Source organism: Channa argus, unplaced genomic scaffold, assembly GCF_033026475.1.
Source record: "Channa argus isolate prfri unplaced genomic scaffold, Channa argus male v1.0 Contig031, whole genome shotgun sequence".
Taxonomy (NCBI): Eukaryota; Metazoa; Chordata; class Actinopteri; order Anabantiformes; family Channidae; genus Channa; species Channa argus.
The window spans coordinates 164,280-182,500 of record NW_027125250.1 but is presented as its reverse complement, the minus strand read 5'-3'; the positions used below and the strand labels follow the sequence as shown (position 1 = coordinate 182,500).

General features: G+C 43.2%; 14 non-coding genes across 14 annotated transcripts; all 14 read right to left on the bottom strand.

The window, feature by feature from the left end:
• Positions 1-5,027: 5,027 nt before the first annotated feature.
• trnaq-uug (transfer RNA glutamine (anticodon UUG)) lies at positions 5,028-5,099 on the bottom strand. Its single transcript has one exon. It is a non-coding gene; the product is annotated as a tRNA-Gln (tRNA).
• A 1,953-nt stretch (positions 5,100-7,052) lies between these two features.
• trnal-cag (transfer RNA leucine (anticodon CAG)) lies at positions 7,053-7,135 on the bottom strand. Its single transcript has one exon. It is a non-coding gene; the product is annotated as a tRNA-Leu (tRNA).
• Positions 7,136-8,251: 1,116 nt separating this feature from the next.
• Positions 8,252-8,323, bottom strand: trnaq-uug (transfer RNA glutamine (anticodon UUG)). The gene has a single exon. It is a non-coding gene; the product is annotated as a tRNA-Gln (tRNA).
• A 1,447-nt stretch (positions 8,324-9,770) lies between these two features.
• Positions 9,771-9,842, bottom strand: trnaq-cug (transfer RNA glutamine (anticodon CUG)). The gene has a single exon. It is a non-coding gene; the product is annotated as a tRNA-Gln (tRNA).
• A 538-nt stretch (positions 9,843-10,380) lies between these two features.
• trnal-uag (transfer RNA leucine (anticodon UAG)) lies at positions 10,381-10,463 on the bottom strand. Its single transcript has one exon. It is a non-coding gene; the product is annotated as a tRNA-Leu (tRNA).
• A 1,109-nt stretch (positions 10,464-11,572) lies between these two features.
• trnaq-uug (transfer RNA glutamine (anticodon UUG)) lies at positions 11,573-11,644 on the bottom strand. The gene has a single exon. It is a non-coding gene; the product is annotated as a tRNA-Gln (tRNA).
• Positions 11,645-11,985: 341 nt separating this feature from the next.
• trnal-cag (transfer RNA leucine (anticodon CAG)) lies at positions 11,986-12,068 on the bottom strand. The gene has a single exon. It is a non-coding gene; the product is annotated as a tRNA-Leu (tRNA).
• Positions 12,069-13,184: 1,116 nt separating this feature from the next.
• On the bottom strand, positions 13,185-13,256 carry trnaq-uug (transfer RNA glutamine (anticodon UUG)). The gene has a single exon. It is a non-coding gene; the product is annotated as a tRNA-Gln (tRNA).
• A 341-nt stretch (positions 13,257-13,597) lies between these two features.
• On the bottom strand, positions 13,598-13,680 carry trnal-cag (transfer RNA leucine (anticodon CAG)). The gene has a single exon. It is a non-coding gene; the product is annotated as a tRNA-Leu (tRNA).
• Positions 13,681-14,797: 1,117 nt separating this feature from the next.
• trnaq-uug (transfer RNA glutamine (anticodon UUG)) lies at positions 14,798-14,869 on the bottom strand. Its single transcript has one exon. It is a non-coding gene; the product is annotated as a tRNA-Gln (tRNA).
• A 341-nt stretch (positions 14,870-15,210) lies between these two features.
• On the bottom strand, positions 15,211-15,293 carry trnal-cag (transfer RNA leucine (anticodon CAG)). Its single transcript has one exon. It is a non-coding gene; the product is annotated as a tRNA-Leu (tRNA).
• A 1,116-nt stretch (positions 15,294-16,409) lies between these two features.
• Positions 16,410-16,481, bottom strand: trnaq-uug (transfer RNA glutamine (anticodon UUG)). Its single transcript has one exon. It is a non-coding gene; the product is annotated as a tRNA-Gln (tRNA).
• Positions 16,482-16,822: 341 nt separating this feature from the next.
• On the bottom strand, positions 16,823-16,905 carry trnal-cag (transfer RNA leucine (anticodon CAG)). Its single transcript has one exon. It is a non-coding gene; the product is annotated as a tRNA-Leu (tRNA).
• A 1,119-nt stretch (positions 16,906-18,024) lies between these two features.
• Positions 18,025-18,096, bottom strand: trnaq-uug (transfer RNA glutamine (anticodon UUG)). The gene has a single exon. It is a non-coding gene; the product is annotated as a tRNA-Gln (tRNA).
• Between the last annotated feature and the right edge of the window lie 125 nt (positions 18,097-18,221).

Here is an 18,221-nt window from a genome sequence, read left to right as displayed (position 1 = left end):
CGTATGGCCCAACTAGTGTCTTGTGAGCAATAGTGAAGGCCTTGCCTTTCCACAAGAAACCGCTGATAGCGCTGCACAGCCCGGACAGTACATCGCCCGGCAGGTGACAGACCTGCATGGCATAGACCAGCCCCGGCACTATTATGGAGTTTATAATGACCACTCTTCCCTTCAGCCCAAGACCTCTCATCTTCCACAGCCCAAGCCTGGACCTACACCACGCGAGCCTCTCCTCCCAGGTTTTGCGGACGCTGACCAGCGGCTGAGGACAAATATATATCCCAAGTAGCTTGACCTCAGTCTCACCCCTTTTAAAATTCAGACCCACATCCCCTAGAGCAGACCCGGGCCCACAAATAAGGCTGGATTTCTCCCTATTAACTCGGGCTCCCGCCGCCTGCTCATATGCTTCAAGGTGCTTTAGCACCTGTTGTAAACTCTCACCATCCTTAACCATAATGCTTATATCATCCGCATACTGAGCTATTTTAAACTCATTACCTTTGGGAGATGTTATCCCCTTGATAAGCAGATCGGTTATAATGGATTGTGCAAGAGGCTCTGCTACAATTGCATATAGCATAGCAGACAGCGGACATCCCTGCCTCACTGATCTCTCTAGGGGGAAAGGATCTGTTAAGAGGCCGTTACATTTCACGACACTAGTAGCCCGGCTGTACAACAACTTCACCCGTTCTCGAAAAATTGGGCCGAACCCAAAAACCCCCAGACATCCAAAGAGAAACTCATGACTGACCCTGTCAAATGCCTTCTCCAAATCAACACTGAGGTATATGCCCCCTGTCATCATTAGGTTTTCAAAAGACAACTTTGTTGACAGGATGCAGTCAGCAATATCCCTCCCAGGAATACTGTAAGTCTGGGTAGGCCCAATTATCGAGCCGATCACTCCTTTGAGCCTAAAACCCAGTACCTTAGTCAGGATCTTATAGTCAGTGTTGAGCAGGCTAATTGGTCTATAGTTTGCTAGGTCAGATTTTTCCCCTTTGTTTTTATACACTAGAGTGATCACTCCCCTCAGGAAGGACTCTGCGCACCTGCCCTCCTCCTGTATGGCCAAAAAAAGTCTGCAGAGGACAGGGGCCAGCAGGTGACTGAAATGCTGATAGAATTCAGCTGAGAGACCGTCCGAACCTGGGCTCCTTGATGTATTCAGGGCTAAGATTGCCTCTTTCACTTCTTCCAACTGGATGTTTTCATCACACAAAGCCGCATCCTCGTGACTGAGGGAGCAGCTAATTTTCCCAAGTACTTGATTTAACTTTATCTGTGATATCTTTTGCCTACTAAATAAATTGGAATAGAAATCTTGCACGGTTTGTAAAATATCCACTGAATCAGTATGTGTGTTACCCTCCGAGTCCTTTATTTCAGAAATATATGTTTTGGTCTGTTTCCTCTTTTCCAAACCCAGAAAAAATGCAGTACAGCGCTCACCTTTCAACATATGCTGCGCTTTGCTGCGGATCATTGCACCCCTGCATTTTCTCTCATCAAGGTGTCTCAACTGCTCCCTCAGCACAAGATACGTCTCCAACGGATGTCCACACCCAGCCTCAACCAACTCAAGCTCCTTTTTCAGGCGGTCCCTCAGCTCATCCTCCTCTCTTTTCTCTCTTTGTCTTTTCTCTCTGCTCAATGCGATGCAGCGCTTCTTGATTTTTAACTTAGTGCGCTCCCACCACTCAATGATGTCAACCACAAACTCACTTTGATCACATAGAGCAGAGAGAAAAGACTCCATTTTTGCTCTAAAAAATCCATCCTCTAAGAGGCTTGAATTAAAGCACCACAAGCCCCCATTCCTCTGCACCCTGCCCTCCCCTAGAGCCACTCTCAGAGAGGCATGATCACTCCAAGTGCAAAACTCATATTTACAGTTATTTAAAACCTTAACCAAACCTGACGCTAGCAAGCACAAATCTATTCTAGATTGTTTCAGCCTGCCCAACACCACTTGCCTGCGCGAATACGCACGGGTACCGGGGTTCAGTACTCTCCATGCATCCATCAAGTCACACTCTTCCATCCATTCAAACACAGCCGACCTACTAGTGTCATTCTTAAATTTATTGTTGACACCCACATCTATCCTAGCCAGTGTCACATTCCAGTCCCCTATCACCACCGAGCGATCATCTGTCCATCTTTTACAGCGCCTGAAAAAAACCCTCCTCTCTCCTTCACTATTTGGCCCATATAAATTCACAATTCTATATCTCTGACTCTGTTCAATTACATCAATCACCAGTAGCCTTCCCTGATCATCCTTAGCAATTTGCACGACACTCTCAAACAATCCAGGTTTTACAAAGATTGCTACCCCTGCAGTTTTGTCTGGGGAGAGAGAATAAAACAGATCCCCTCTCCAAAAGCACTTTATGCTTTTTATTATCTCAGAGGTCCACCTGCATTCCTGGACGCACAGGATGTCACACAGCATTTTCCCGCAAAGCTGTTCAATTCTCTCAATGTTTTTAAGACCATTCAAATTTTGAGAGAGAAGCAGCATTCCCAGAAAAAAAACTAAAATCGGCCCTGTCATTTTTTGGCATATTTCTTACCTTTATTTCTATACCCTCCCTCAGTTCCACTTGGCTTACCCTGCTGTGCCCTCTTCCTGACCTGTTTTACCCATTGGACATCCATCTCTAAATCTGAGTCCACGCTAGTAGCCTGGGGAGCCAGCAGGGCTACATCAGAAGTGGGTATTCGAGTGGTGGACTCTATTTCATTTCGAGAGTGAGGCTCATTCGGCTCAGGCCGGGGTGAGCCTAGCCAGCCCCCTTCAGGGCGACTCGCCGCATCCCCGCTCCAGTCCGCCAGCACATGATCCATACTGGATCCTAGCTCATCGACACCCTCATTTCTTATGCCCTCTTGCACCAACAAGTCAGCACTCTGTGACACCACCTCATCTCCAAGCTCATTCTCACTCTCTGTCTCGCTACCCAGGGCTGGCTCCTGTGCAGGCCTGACATTACTCCTCTCATCATCAGAGATGGAGTCCCGGTTTACCACCCCTTCCCCTTCACCTGCATTATGGCAATTACATTGCTCCGCTGGGGCATGGCACGCAACACACCTGTGCGCCCAGGCATCACACTCACGTGCATAATGACCCTGTTTATTGCATTGCATGTGAAAGCATGTGAAATCTGGGCAATCTCTAACTATATGCCCAGGCTGTAAACACATCCTACACACCTTAACCTGATTATTATGAATAACTCTGAAGTATTCTGGCCCTGTGGCCGTCATAAATTTTGAGGAATATGGTAATGACTGCACAGTTTCATTAAATTTAACTTTTACATATCTTGTTCCGTCCGCCACGTCAGTCCCAGGCCACAACCGTCTTTTAATAGGAGAGATTGCTCTCACTCCCCACACATCCAGTTTTTCTAAAATGTCCTCATCCGCAATATAGGCAGGCAAATTCAAAAATGACACCACCAATTCATCGATAACTAAAGTTTTTACCATCACCACTGCTCTACCCACTTTAAATCCATCTAAGAGTCTTTTCTTTCCAGCTTCGCTCTTGACCGTCACCTCATATTTATTCGGCCCCGTCTCCCGCAATGCAACGATGCCTCCACACACATCACGCATTGCTCTCAGCAGTTCCATTGTCTTAACTTTCTCTTCTCCCACCACCTCAGCCAATACAGTCAAGTCCCTATCATACCGCATTTCTTTCCGTGTCTCTGTCGCTCCACCCGGCTCCGAACGCGTGCTTACCCGTTCTCCCTGTTGTCTCTCATCTGCCGCCAAACAGTCATTCTCCATTCTCCGTCCAGGCCGCTCCTTTGCAATCTCCATTCTTTTCTCAATCTGCTTGACACCCTTATTCAGCGACTTCCTCGTCTCCTCCGCCAGCTCCAGCTCATTCCCTCTCAACGCGCTTTCCCCATAGACGCCACTTTTCTCCGTTTCCATTCTTCTCCTTCCGCTCTTGATGGATGAAATGTGCAAACTCGTCATCAGCCTATCTCTTTATCAGTTCATTGCTACCCTTGCCATCAGTGATTGATGCGTGAAGTATGGGATGTCTCAGGCAAAAAAGAGCTTGTTGATTAAGCCACTACACATCTATCAGCTGGTATTGGTGTTCTTCTGCCCTTTGCTGGGAAGACATCAATTCATAGAGCTTTAACATATGCATTCATTTTTTCAGCAAACTCCAGAAAAAGAGTTCTTAGAGTAACCAGTATCCAATTATTGCATTACATTAATTGAACCACGTCATTTGGTAGAGTACTAGAGTCATTGAATGGAGCACAACAGAAAGAACTGTTGCCAAAGTTGCCTGCATTTATTGCACATTAAATCCTGAGACCAGCAACACAGCTCAAAGGACGAGCTGGTTTTATTCGTCCTACACTATAACAGGTCCCACCGTAATTTGAACTCAGATCGCTGGATTCACAGTCCAGAGTGCTTACCTATACACCAGGGAATCTCCAGATGCTGCCAAATGAAGAATATGCGCACTGGAAATGTGAACAGTGTTACACAGACAACAATTGTAACAGTCTGTGGTTTTACTGAGCAGTCCTGAACACTCTGATGCTTGACAGGGGTTTCAAGGCTTATTGCATTTCACAGGGAGATATTTCAACTACTAGCCCTTATGACTCTGTTTGGGGTGAAACACAAAAATAGGGAAGCACTTGAAAACGAGGGGTAGGGTTATAAATTAGGAATTTGGGATTGTGTCTGGGATCGCACCTTATGCCCAAAATGTGTTTTTAGCATTATCTGAATGAGATCCGCAAGGATATTTACTTAAGAGTGTGTCTATCGTAAACCATTGTGCAACCTTTGCCTCATCTCTCTCCCTGTATTAGTTCTTTAAACACTTGCCATGAGTGTTGATTGCACAAAGTACTCTATGTCTCTGGAACAAGATGAGCTCGTTGACAATGCCACTGTGTGTCTCCCAGTTGGTGGAGTAACTGAGTCACTCATTGGGGCAAAAAAACCTACAACTAGCCAGCGGTAGGTTCCACCGAGATTTGAACTCGGATCACTGGATTCAAAGTCCAGAGTGCTCACCATTACACCATGGAACCATTTCACATTGTTAGGCTACTTTTGTTGAGCAGTTCCTTCCAGACGATTTGATTCATTTCAGTATTGTGTGCATATTGACAACTTGGAGATTGGGTGATCATGTAGCAAACTATAAAATTGTCAATACAAGGAAGTTTGGGTACATCTAAGCACTGTGTCACTCTTATCTCTGTGTGTGATGTTCATTGCATCTATCCAGATGAACTGTAACTTGTATAACATCAAAGTCTATGAATTCATCCAGGTAAGCAACATTGGAGAATAGGTGGTTCCCCACCTTTGACTACTGTGGGAGAATGTGTTTTCCAAGTGTCAGCTGTTGTCCATAAAATCCAACATTAGTCAGAAGTGGGATTCAAACCCACACCTCCAGGAGAGACTGTGACCTGAACGCAGCGCCTTAGACCGCTCGGCCATCCTGACAACGGAAGGTGGCGTTGTTTGGTACTCCAAAGAAATCCGAAAAGACAGCGTTTATTTTATGCGTAATTATTGTGAATCAAATGTGCAAACTCGTCATCAGCCTATCTCTTTATCAGTTCATTCCTACCCTGGCCATCAGTGATTGATGCGTGAAGTATGGGATGTCTCAGGCAAAAATGAGCTTGTTGATTAAGCCACTACACATCTGTCAGCTGGTATTGGTGTTCTTCTGCCCTTTGCTGGGAAGACATCAATTCATGGAGCTTTACCAGATGCATTCATTTTTTCAGCAAACTCCAGAAAAAGAGTTCTTAGAGTAACCAGTATCCAATTATTGCATTACATTAATTGAACCCCGTCATTTGATAGAGTACTAGAGTCATTGAATGGAGCACAACAGAAAGAACTGTTGCCAAAGTTGCCTGCATTTATTGCACATCAAATCCTGAGACCAGCAACACAGCTCAAAGGACGAGCTGGTTTTATTCGTTCTACACTATAACAGGTCCCAACGTGATTTGAACTCAGATCGCTGGATTCACAGTCCAGAGTGCTTACCTATACACCAGGGAATCTCCAGATGCTGCCAAATGAAGAATGTGTGCACTGGAAATGTGAACAGTGTTACACAGACAACAGTTTTAACAGTCTGTGGTTTTACTGAGCACTCCCGAACACTCAGATGCTTGACAGGGGTTTTAAGGCTTATTGCATTTCACAGGGAGATATTTCAACTACTAGACCTTATGACTCTGTTGGGGGTGAAACACAAAAATAGGGAAGCACTTGAAAACAAGGGGTAGGGTTATAAATTAGGAATTTGGGATTGTGTCTGGGATCGCACTTCATGCCCAAAATGTGTTTTTAACATTATCTGAATGAGATCCGCAAGGATATTTACTTAAGAGTGTGTCTATCGTAAACCATTGTGCAACCTTTGCCTCATCTCTCTCCCTGTATTAGTTCTTTAAACACTTGCCATGCGTGTTGATTGCACAAAGTACTCTATGTCTCTGGAACAAGATGAGCTCGTTGACAATACCACTGTGTGTCTCCCAGTTGGTGGAGTAACTGAGTCACTCATTGGGGCAAAAAAACCTACAACTAGCCAGCGGTAGGTTCCACCGAGATTTGACCTCGGATCACTGGCTTCAAAGTCCAGAGTGCTCACCATTACACCATGGAACCATTTCACTTTGTTAGGCTACTTTTGTTGAACAGTTTCTTCCAGACGATTTGATTCATTTCATTATTGCGTGCATATTGACAACTTGGAGATTGGGTGATCATGTAGCAAACTATAAAATTGTCAATACAAGGAAGTTTGGGTACATCTAAGCACTGTGTCACTCTCATCTCTGTATGTGATGTTCATTGCATCTATCCAGAAGAACTGTAACTTGTATAACATCAAAGTCTATGAATTCATCCAGGTAAGCAGCATTGGAGAATAGGTGGTTCCCCACCTTTGACTAATGTGGGAGAATGTGTTTTCCAAGTGTCAGCTGTTGTCCATAAAAACCAACATTTGTCAGAAGTGGGATTCAAACCCACGCCTCCAGGAGAGACTGCGACCTGAACGCAGCGCCTTAGACCGCTCGGCCATCCTGACAACAGAAGGTGGGGTTGTTTGGTACTCCAAAGAAATCCGAAAAGACAGCGTTTAGCTTATGCGTAATTATTGTGAATCAAATGTGCAAACTCGTCATCAGCCTATATCTTTATCAGTTCATTGCTACCCTGGCCATCAGTGATTGATGCGTGAAGTATGGGATGTCTCAGGCAAAAAAGAGCTTGTTGATTAAGCCACTACACATCTATCAGCTGGTATTGGTGTTCTTCTGCCCTTTGCTGGGAAGACATCAATTCATGGAGCTTTAACATATGCATTCATTTTTTCAGCAAACTCCAGAAAAAGAGTTCTTAGAGTAACCAGTATCCAATTATTGCATTACATTAATTGAACCACGTCATTTGGTAGAGTACTAGAGTCATTGAATGGAGCACAACAGAAAGAACTGTTGCCAAAGTTGCCTGCATTTATTGCACATTAAATCCTGAGACCAGCAACACAGCTCAAAGGACGAGCTGGTTTTATTCGTCCTACACTATAACAGGTCCCACCGTAATTTGAACTCAGATCGCTGGATTCACAGTCCAGAGTGCTTACCTATACACCAGGGAATCTCCAGATGCTGCCAAATGAAGAATATGCGCACTGGAAATGTGAACAGTGTTACACAGACAACAGTTGTAACAGTCTGTGGTTTTACTGAGCAGTCCTGAACACTCTGATGCTTGACAGGGGTTTTAAGGCTTATTGCATTTCACAGGGAGATATTTCAACTACTAGCCCTTATGACTCTGTTTGGGGTGAAACACAAAAATAGGGAAGCACTTGAAAACGAGGGGTAGGGTTATAAATTAGGAATTTGGGATTGTGTCTGGGATCGCACTTCATGCCCAAAATGTGTTTTTAGCATTATCTGAATGAGATCCGCAAGGATATTTACTTAAGAGTGTGTCTATCGTAAACCATTGTGCAACTTTTGCCTCATCTCTCTCCCTGTATTAGTTCTTTAAACACTTGCCATGAGTGTTGATTGCACAAAGTACTCTATGTCTCTGGAACAAGATGAGCTCGTTGACAATGCCACTGTGTGTCTCCCAGTTGGTGGAGTAACTGAGTCACTCATTGGGGCAAAAAAACCTACAACTAGCCAGCAGTAGGTTCCACCGAGATTTGAACTCCGATCACTGGATTCAAAGTCCAGAGTGCTCACCATTACACCATGGAACCATTTCACATTGTTAGGCTACTTTTGTTGAACAGTTTCTTCCAGACGATTTGATTCATTTCATTATTGTGTGCATATTGACAACTTGGAGATTGGGTGATCATGTAGCAAACTATAAAGTTGTCAATACAAGGAAGTTTGGGTACATCTAAGCACTGTGTCACTCTTACCTCTGTGTGTGATGTTCATTGCATCTATCCAGATGAACTGTAACTTGTATAACATCAAAGTCTATGAATTCATCCAGGTAAGCAGCATTGGAGAATAGGTGGTTCCCCACCTTTGACTAATGTGGGAGAATGTGTTTTCCAAGTGTCAGCTGTTGTCCCTAAAATCCAACATTTGTCAGAAGTGGGGTTCGAACCCTCGCCTCCAGGAGAGACTGCGATCTGAACGCAGCGCCTTAGACCGCTCGGCCATCCTGACAACAGAACAGGCTTGGTTTGGTACTCCAAAAAAAAATGCGCAAAGACAGCATTTAGATTAGGCGTAATTATTGTAAATCAAATGTGCAAACTCGTCATCAGCCTACCTCTTTATCGGTTTATTGCTACCCTGGCCATCAGTGATGGATGCGTGAAGTATGGTATGTCTCAGGCAAAAAAGAGCTTGTTGATTAAGCCACTACACACCTGTCAGCTGGTATTGGTGTTCTTCTGCCCTTTACTGGCAAGACATCAATTCATAGAGCTTTAACATATACATTCAGTTTTTCAGCAAACTCCAGAAAAGGTAACCAGTATCCAAATATTGCATTATATTAATTGAACCACGTCATTTGGTAGAGTACTAGAGTCAATGAATGGAGCATAAGAGAAAGAACTGTTGCCAAAGTTGCCTGCATTTATTGCACATTAAAACCTGAGAACAGCAAGCCAGCTTAAAGGTCCAGCTGGTTTTATTCATTCTACACTATAACAGGTCCCATCGTGATTTGAACTCAGATTGCTGGATTCATAGTCCAGAGTGCTTACCTATACACCAGGGAATCTCCAGATGCTGCCAAATGAAGCAAGTGTGCACTGGAAAAGTGAACAGTGTTACACAGACACTATTTTTAATATATTTCAAATACTAACCCTTATGACAAAAATAAGGAAGCACTTGAAAACTAGGGTAGGGTTATAAAAGAGGAATTGGGGATTGTGTCTGGGATCGCACTTCATGCCCAAACTTGAATGGAATGCCCAAAATGTGTTTTTAGCATTATGTGACAGAGATCAGCAAGGATACTTAGCTAAGAGTGTGTTTATTTTAAACCATCGTGCAGGCTTGGCCTCATTTCTGTGCCGGTTTCAGTTTTTTTAGACTTGTCATGAGTGTTTAGTGCACATAGTATTCTGTTTCTGGAACAAGATGAGCTCCATGACAATGCCACTGTGAGTCTCCCAGTTGGTGGAGTAACCGAGTCAATCATTGCATCGAGAAAAGCTACAAGCTGCCAACAGTAGGTCCCACCGAGATTTGAACTCGGATCGCTGGATTCAGAGTCCAGAGTGCTCACCATTACACCATGGAACCTTTCCACATTGCTAGCTTTATGTTGTTGAACAGGTTCTTCCACACAATTTGATTCATTTCATTATTGTCTCCAACTTGACAACTTGGAGATTTGGCTGATCATGTAGCAAACTAAAAAAATGTCAATACGAGGCGGTTTGGGTACATCTAAGCACTGTGTCACTTTTATCTCAGTGTGTGATGTTCATTGCATCTATCCAGATGCACTGTAACTTGTATAACATGAAAATCTATGGATTTGGCCAATAGAGTCAGTCTCAAATAGACTCTCATTAGTGATTATAGGGCATAGATGAAAGACTACCTTTGATACGTAAGTAGAGGGGTGCCAAAGCCATGCTCCTTGAGCTCCACAGCCCTGCTTGCTTGTCAGCTATCCGTGCTTTACCCACTGCTCCTGCACTTTCTGTCTGATTGAACACACCTTATCCAGGTAAGCAGTCTTGGAGAATAAGTGGTTCCCCACCTCTGACGAATGTGGAAGAATGGATCCAATGTGTTTTCCAAGTGTCAGCTGTGGTCCCTAAAATCCAACATTTGTCAGAAGTGGGATTCGAACCCACGCCCCCAGGAGAGACTGCGACCTAAACGCAGCGCCTTAGACCGCTCGGCCATCCTGACAACAGAAGGGGGGGTTGTTTGGTACTCCAAAGAAATCCGAAAAGACAGCGTTTAGATTATGCGTAATTATTGTGAATCAAATGTGCAAACTCGTCATCAGCCTATCTCTTTATCAGTTCATTGCTACCCTGGCCATCAGTGATTGATGCGTGAAGTATGGGATGTCTCAGGCAAAAAAGAGCTTGTTGATTAAGCCACTACACATCTATCAGCTGGTATTGGTGTTCTTTTGCCCTTTGCTGGGAAGACATCAATTCATGGAGCTTTAACATATGCATTCATTTTTTCAGCAAACTCCAGAAAAAGAGTTCTTAGAGTAACCAGTATCCAATTATCGCATTACATTAATTGAACCCCTTAATTTGATAGAGTACTAGAGTCATTGAATGGAGCACAACAGAAAGAACTGTTGCCAAAGTTGCCTGCATTTATTGCACATTAAATCCTGAGACCAGCAACACAGCTCAAAGGACGAGCTGGTTTTATTCGTCCTACACTATAACAGGTCCCACCGTAATTTGAACTCAGATTGCTGGATTCACAGTCCAGAGTGCTTACCTATACACCAGGGAATCTCCAGATGCTGCCAAATGAAGAATATGCACACTGGAAATGTGAACAGTGTTACACAGACAACAGTTGTAACAGTCTGTGGTTTTACTGAGCAGTCCTGAACACTCTGATGCTTGACAGGGGTTTCAAGGCTTATTGCATTTCACAGGGAGATATTTCAACTACTAGCCCTTATGACTCTGTTTGGGGTGAAACACAAAAATAGGGAAGCACTTGAAAACGAGGGGTAGGGTTATAAATTAGGAATTTGGGATTGTGTCTGGGATCGCACTTCATGCCCAAAATGTGTTTTTAGCATTATCTGAATGAGATAATATTTACTTAAGAGTGTGTCTATCGTAAACCATTGTGCAACCTTTGCCTCATCTCTCTCCCTGTATTAGTTCTTTAAACACTTGCCATGAGTGTTGATTGCACAAAGTACTCTATGTCTCTGGAACAAGATGAGCTCGTTGACAATGCCACTGTGTGTCTCCCAGTTGGTGGAGTAACTGAGTCACTCATTGGGGCAAAAAAACCTACAACTAGCCAGCGGTAGGTTCCACTGAGATTTGAACTCGGATCACCGGATTCAAAGTCCAGAGTGCTCACCATTACACCATGGAACCATTTCACATTGTTAGGCTACTTTTGTTGAACAGTTTCTTCCAGACGATTTGATCCATTTCATTATTGTGTGCATATTGACAACTTGGAGATTGGGTGATCATGTAGCAAACTATAAAGTTGTCAATACAAGGAAGTTTGGGTACATCTAAGCACTGTGTCACTCTTACCTCTGTGTGTGATGTTCATTGCATCTATCCAGATGAACTGTAATTTGTATAACATTAAAGTCTATGAATTCCTCCAGGTAAGCAGCATTGGAGAATAGGTGGTTCCCCACCTTTGACTAATGTGGGAGAATGTGTTTTCCAAGTGTCAGCTGTTGTCCCTAAAATCCAACATTTGTCAGAAGTGGGGTTCGAACCCACGCCTCCAGGAGAGACTGCGACCTGAACGCAGCGCCTTAGACCGCTCGGCCATCCTGACAACAGAAGTGGGGGTTGTTTGGTACTCCAAAGAAATCCGAAAAGACAGCGTTTAGATTATGCGTAATTATTGTGAATCAAATGTGCAAACTCGTCATCAGCCTATCTCTTTATCAGTTTATTGCTACCCTGGCCATCAGTGATTGATGCGTGAAGTATGGGATGTCTCAGGCAAAAAAGAGCTTGTTGATTAAGCCACTACACATCTATCAGCTGGTATTGGTGTTCTTTTGCCCTTTGCTGGGAAGACATCAATTCATGGAGCTTTAACATATGCATTCATTTTTTCAGCAAACTCCAGAAAAAGAGTTCTTAGAGTAACCAGTATCCAATTATTGCATTACATTAATTGAACCCCGTAATTTGATAGAGTACTAGAGTCATTGAATGGAGCACAACAGATAGAACTGTTGCCAAAGTTGCCTGCATTTATTGCACATTAAATCCTAAGACCAGCAACACAGCTCAAAGGACAAGCTGGTTTTATTCGTTCCAAACTATAACAGGTCCCACCGTGATTTGAACTCAGATCGCTGGATTCACAGTCCAGAGTGCTTACCTATACACCAGGGCATCTCCAGATGCTGCCAAATGAAGAATGTGTGCACTGGAAATGTGAACAGTGTTACACAGACAACAGTTTTAACAGTCTGTGGTTTTACTAAGCAGTCCTGAACACTCTGATGCTTGACAGGGGTTTCAAGGCTTATTGCATTTCACAGGGAGATATTTCAACTACTAGACCTTATGACTCTGTTTGGGGTGAAACACAAAAATAGGGAAGCACTTGAAAACGAGGGGTAGGGTTATAAATTAGGAATTTGGGATTGTGTCTGGGATCGCACTTCATGCCCAAAATGTGTTTTTAGCATTATCTGAATGAGATCCGCAAGGATATTTACTTAAGAGTGTGTCTATCGTAAACCATTGTGCAACCTTTGCCTCATCTCTCTCCCTGTATTAGTTCTTTAAACACTTGCCATGAGTGTTGATTGCACAAAGTACTCTATGTCTCTGGAACAAGATGAGCTCGTTGACAATGCCACTGTGTGTCTCCCAGTTGGTGGAGTAACTGAGTCACTCATTGGGGCAAAAAAACCTACAACTAGCCAGCGGTAGGTTCCACCGAGATTTGAACTCGGATCACTGGATTCAAAGTCCAGAGTGCTCCCCATTACAACATGGAACCATTTCACATTGTTAGGCTACTTTTGTTGAACAGTTTCTTCCAGACGATTTGATTCATTTCATTATTGTGTGCATATTGACAACTTGGAGATTAGGTGATCATGTAGCAAACTATAAAGTTGTCAATACAAGGAAATTTGGGTACATCTAAGCACTGTGTCACTCTTACCTCTGTGTGTGATGTTCATTGCATCTATCCAGATGAACTGTAACTTGTATAACATCAAAGTCTATGAATTCATCCAGATAAGCAGCATTGGAGAATAGGTGGTTCCCCACCTTTGACTAATGTGGGAGAATGTGTTTTCCAAGTGTCAGCTGTTGTCCCTAAAATCCAACATTTGTCAGAAGTGGGATTTGAACTCACGCCTCCAGGAGAGACTGCGACCTGAACGCAGCGCCTTAGACCGCTCGGCCATCCTGACAACAGAAGGCGGGGGTTGTTTGGTACTCCAAAGAAATCCGAAAAGACAGCGTTTAGATTATGCGTAATTATTGTGAATCAAATGTGCAAACTCGTCATCAGCCTATCTCTTTATCAGTTCATTGCGACCCTGGTCATCAGTGATTGATGCGTGAAGTATGGGATGTCTCAGGCAAAAAAGAGCTTGTTGAGTAAGCCACTACACATCTGTCAGCTGGTATTGGTGTTCTTCTGCCCTTTGCTGGGAAGACATCAATTCATGGAGCTTTAACATATGCATTCATTTTTTCAGCAAACTCCAGAAAAAGAGTTCTTAGAGTAACCAGTATCAAATTATTGCATTCCATTAATTGAACCCCGTAATTTGATAGAGTACTAGAGTCATTGAATGGAGCACAACAGAAAGAACTGTTGCCAAAGTTGCCTGCATTTATTGCACATTAAATCCTGAGACCAGCAACACAGCTCAAAGGACGAGCTGGTTTTATTCGTCCTACACTATAACAGGTCCCACCGTAATTTGAACTCAGATTGCTGGATTCACAGTCCAGAGTGCTTACCTATACACCAGGGAATCTCCAGATGCTGCCAAATGAAGAATATGCACACTGGAAATGTGAACAGTGTTACACAGACAACAGTTGTAACAGTCTGTGGTTTTACTGAGCAGTCCTGAACACTCTGATGCTTGACAGGGGTTTCAAGGCTTATTGCATTTCACAGGGAGATATTTCAACTACTAGCCCTTATGACTCTGTTTGGGGTGAAACACAAAAATAGGGAAGCACTTGAAAACGAGGGGTAGGGTTATAAATTAGGAATTTGGGATTGTGTCTGGGATCGCACTTCATGCCCAAAATGTGTTTTTAGCATTATCTGAATGAGATCCGCAAGGATATTTACTTAAGAGTGTGTCTATCGTAAACCATTGTGCAATCTTTGCCTCATCTCTCTCCCTGTATTAGTTCTTTAAACACTTGCCATGAGTGTTGATTGCACAAAGTACTCTATGTCTCTGGAACAAGATGAGCTCGTTGACAATGCCACTGTGTGTCTCCCAGTTGGTGGAGTAACTGAGTCACTCATTGGGGCAAAAAAACCTACAACTAGCCAGCGGTAGGTTCCACCAAGATTTGAACTCGGATCACCGGATTCAAAGTCCAGAGTGCTCACCATTACACCATGGAACCATTTCACATTGTTAGGCTACTTTTGTTGAACAGTTTCTTCCAGACGATTTGATTCATTTCATTATTGTGTGCATATTGACAACTTGGAGATTGGGTGATCATGTAGCAAACTATAAAGTTGTCAATACAAGGAAGTTTGGGTACATCTAAGCACTGTGTCACTCTTACCTCTGTGTGTGATGTTCATTGCATCTATCCAGATGAACTGTAATTTGTATAACATCAAAGTCTATGAATTCCTCCAGGTAAGCAGCATTGGAGAATAGGTGGTTCCCCACCTTTGACTAATGTGGGAGAATGTGTTTTCCAAGTGTCAGCTGTTGTCCCTAAAATCCAACATTTGTCAGAAGTGGGGTTCGAACCCACGCCTCCAGGAGAGACTGCGACCTGAACGCAGCGCCTTAGACCGCTCGGCCATCCTGACAACAGAAGTGGGGGTTGTTTGGTACTCCAAAGAAATCCGAAAAGACAGCGTTTAGATTATGCGTAATTATTGTGAATCAAATGTGCAAACTCGTCATCAGCCTATCTCTTTATCAGTTTATTGCTACCCTGGCCATCAGTGATTGATGCGTGAAGTATGGGATGTCTCAGGCAAAAAAGAGCTTGTTGATTAAGCCACTACACATCTATCAGCTGGTATTGGTGTTCTTTTGCCCTTTGCTGGGAAGACATCAATTCATGGAGCTTTAACATATGCATTCATTTTTTCAGCAAACTCCAGAAAAAGAGTTCTTAGAGTAACCAGTATCCAATTATTGCATTACATTAATTGAACCCCGTAATTTGATAGAATACAAGAGTCATTGAATGGAGCACAACAGAAAGAACTGTTGCCAAAGTTGCCTGCATTTATTGCACATTAAATCCTAAGACCAGCAACACAGCTCAAAGGACAAGCTGGTTTTATTCGTTCCAAACTATAACAGGTCCCACCGTGATTTGAACTCAGATCGCTGGATTCACAGTCCAGAGTGCTTACCTATACACCAGGGCATCTCCAGATGCTGCCAAATGAAGAATGTGTGCACTGGAAATGTGAACAGTGTTACACAGACAACAGTTTTAACAGTCTGTGGTTTTACTAAGCAGTCCTGAACACTCTGATGCTTGACAGGGGTTTCAAGGCTTATTGCATTTCACAGGGAGATATTTCAACTACTAGACCTTATGACTCTGTTTGGGGTGAAACACAAAAATAGGGAAGCACTTGAAAACGAGGGGTAGGGTTATAAATTAGGAATTTGGGATTGTGTCTGGGATCGCACTTCATGCCCAAAATGTGTTTTTAGCATTATCTGAATGAGATCCGCAAGGATATTTACTTAAGAGTGTGTCTATCGTAAACCATTGTGCAACCTTTGCCTCATCTCTCTCCCTGTATTAGTTCTTTAAACACTTGCCATGAGTGTTGATTGCACAAAGTACTCTATGTCTCTGGAACAAGATGAGCTCGTTGACAATGCCACTGTGTGTCTCCCAGTTGGTGGAGTAACTGAGTCACTCATTGGGGCAAAAAAACCTACAACTAGCCAGCGGTAGGTTCCACCGAGATTTGAACTCAGATCACTGGATTCAAAGTCCAGAGTGCTCCCCATTACACCATGGAACCATTTCACATTGTTAAGCTACTTTTGTTGAACAGTTTCTTCCAGACGATTTGATTAATTTCATTATTGTGTGCATATTGACAACTTGGAGATTGGGTGATCATGTAGCAAACTATAAAATTGTCAATACAAGAAAGTTTGGGTACATCTAAGCACTGTGTCACTCTTACCTCTGTGTGTGATGTTCATTGCATCTATCCAGATGAACTGTAAATTGTATAACATCAAAGTCTATGAATTCATCCAGGTAATCAGCATTGGAGAATAGGTGGTTCCCCACCTTTGACTAATGTGGGAGAATGTGTTTTCCAAGTGTCAGCTGTTGTCCCTAAAATCCAACATTTGTCAGAAGTGGGGTTCGAACCCACGCCTCCAGGAGAGACTGCGACCTGAACGCAGCGCCTTAGACCGCTCGGCCATCCTGACAACAGAAGGGGGGGGGGTTGTTTGGTACTCCAAAGAAATCCGAAAAGACAGCGTTTAGATTATGCGTAATTATTGTGAATCAAATGTGCAAACTCGTCATCAGCCTATCTCTTTATCCGTTCATTGCGACCCTGGCCATCAGTGATTGATGCGTGAAGTATGGGATGTCTCAGGCAAAAAAGAGCTTGTTGAGTAAGCCAATACACATCTGTCAGCTGGTATTGGTGTTCTTCTGCCCTTTGCTGGGAAGACATCAATTCATGGAGCTTTAACATATGCATTAATTTTTTCAGCAAACTCCAGAAAAAGAGTTCTTAGAGTAACCAGTATCCAATTATTGCATTACATTAATTGAACCCCGTAATTTGATAGAATACAAGAGTCATTGAATGGAGCACAACAGAAAGAACTGTTGCCAAAGTTGCCTGCATTTATTGCACATTAAATCCTGAGACCAGCAACACAGCTCAAAGGACGAGCTGGTTTTATTCGTTCTACACTATAACAGGTCCCACCGTGATTTGAACTCAGATCGCTGGATTCACAGTCCAGAGTGCTTACCTATACACCAGGGAATCTCCAGATGCTGCCAAATGAAGAATGTGTGCACTGGAAATGTGAACAGTGTTACACAGACAACAGTTTTAACAGTCTGTGGTTTTACTGAGCAGTCCTGAACACTCTGATGCTTGACTGGGGTTTCAAGGCTTATTGCATTTCACAGGGAGATATTTCAACTACTAGACCTTATGACTCTGTTTGGTGTGAAACACAAAAATAGGGAAGCACTTGAAAACGAGGGGTAGGGTTATAAATTAGGAATTTGGGATTGTGTCTGGGATCGCACTTCATGCCCAAAATGTGTTTTTAGCATTATCTGAATGAGATCCGCAAGGATATTTACTTAAGAGTGTGTCTATCGTAAACCATTGTGCAACCTTTGCCTCATCTCTCTCCCTGTATTAGTTCTTTAAACACTTGCCATGAGTGTTGATTGCACAAAGTACTCTATGTCTCTGGAACAAGATGAGCTCGTTGACAATGCCACTGTGTGTCTCCCAGTTGGTGGAGTAACTGAGTCACTCATTGGGGCAAAAAAACCTACAACTAGCCAGCGGTAGGTTCCACCGAGATTTGAACTCGGATCACCGGATTCAAAGTCCAGAGTGCTCACCATTACACCATGGAACCATTTCACATTGTTAGGCTACTTTTGTTGAACAGTTTCTTCCAGACGATTTGATTCATTTCATTATTGTGTGCATATTGACAACTTGGAGATTGGGTGATCATGTAGCAAACTATAAAGTTGTCAA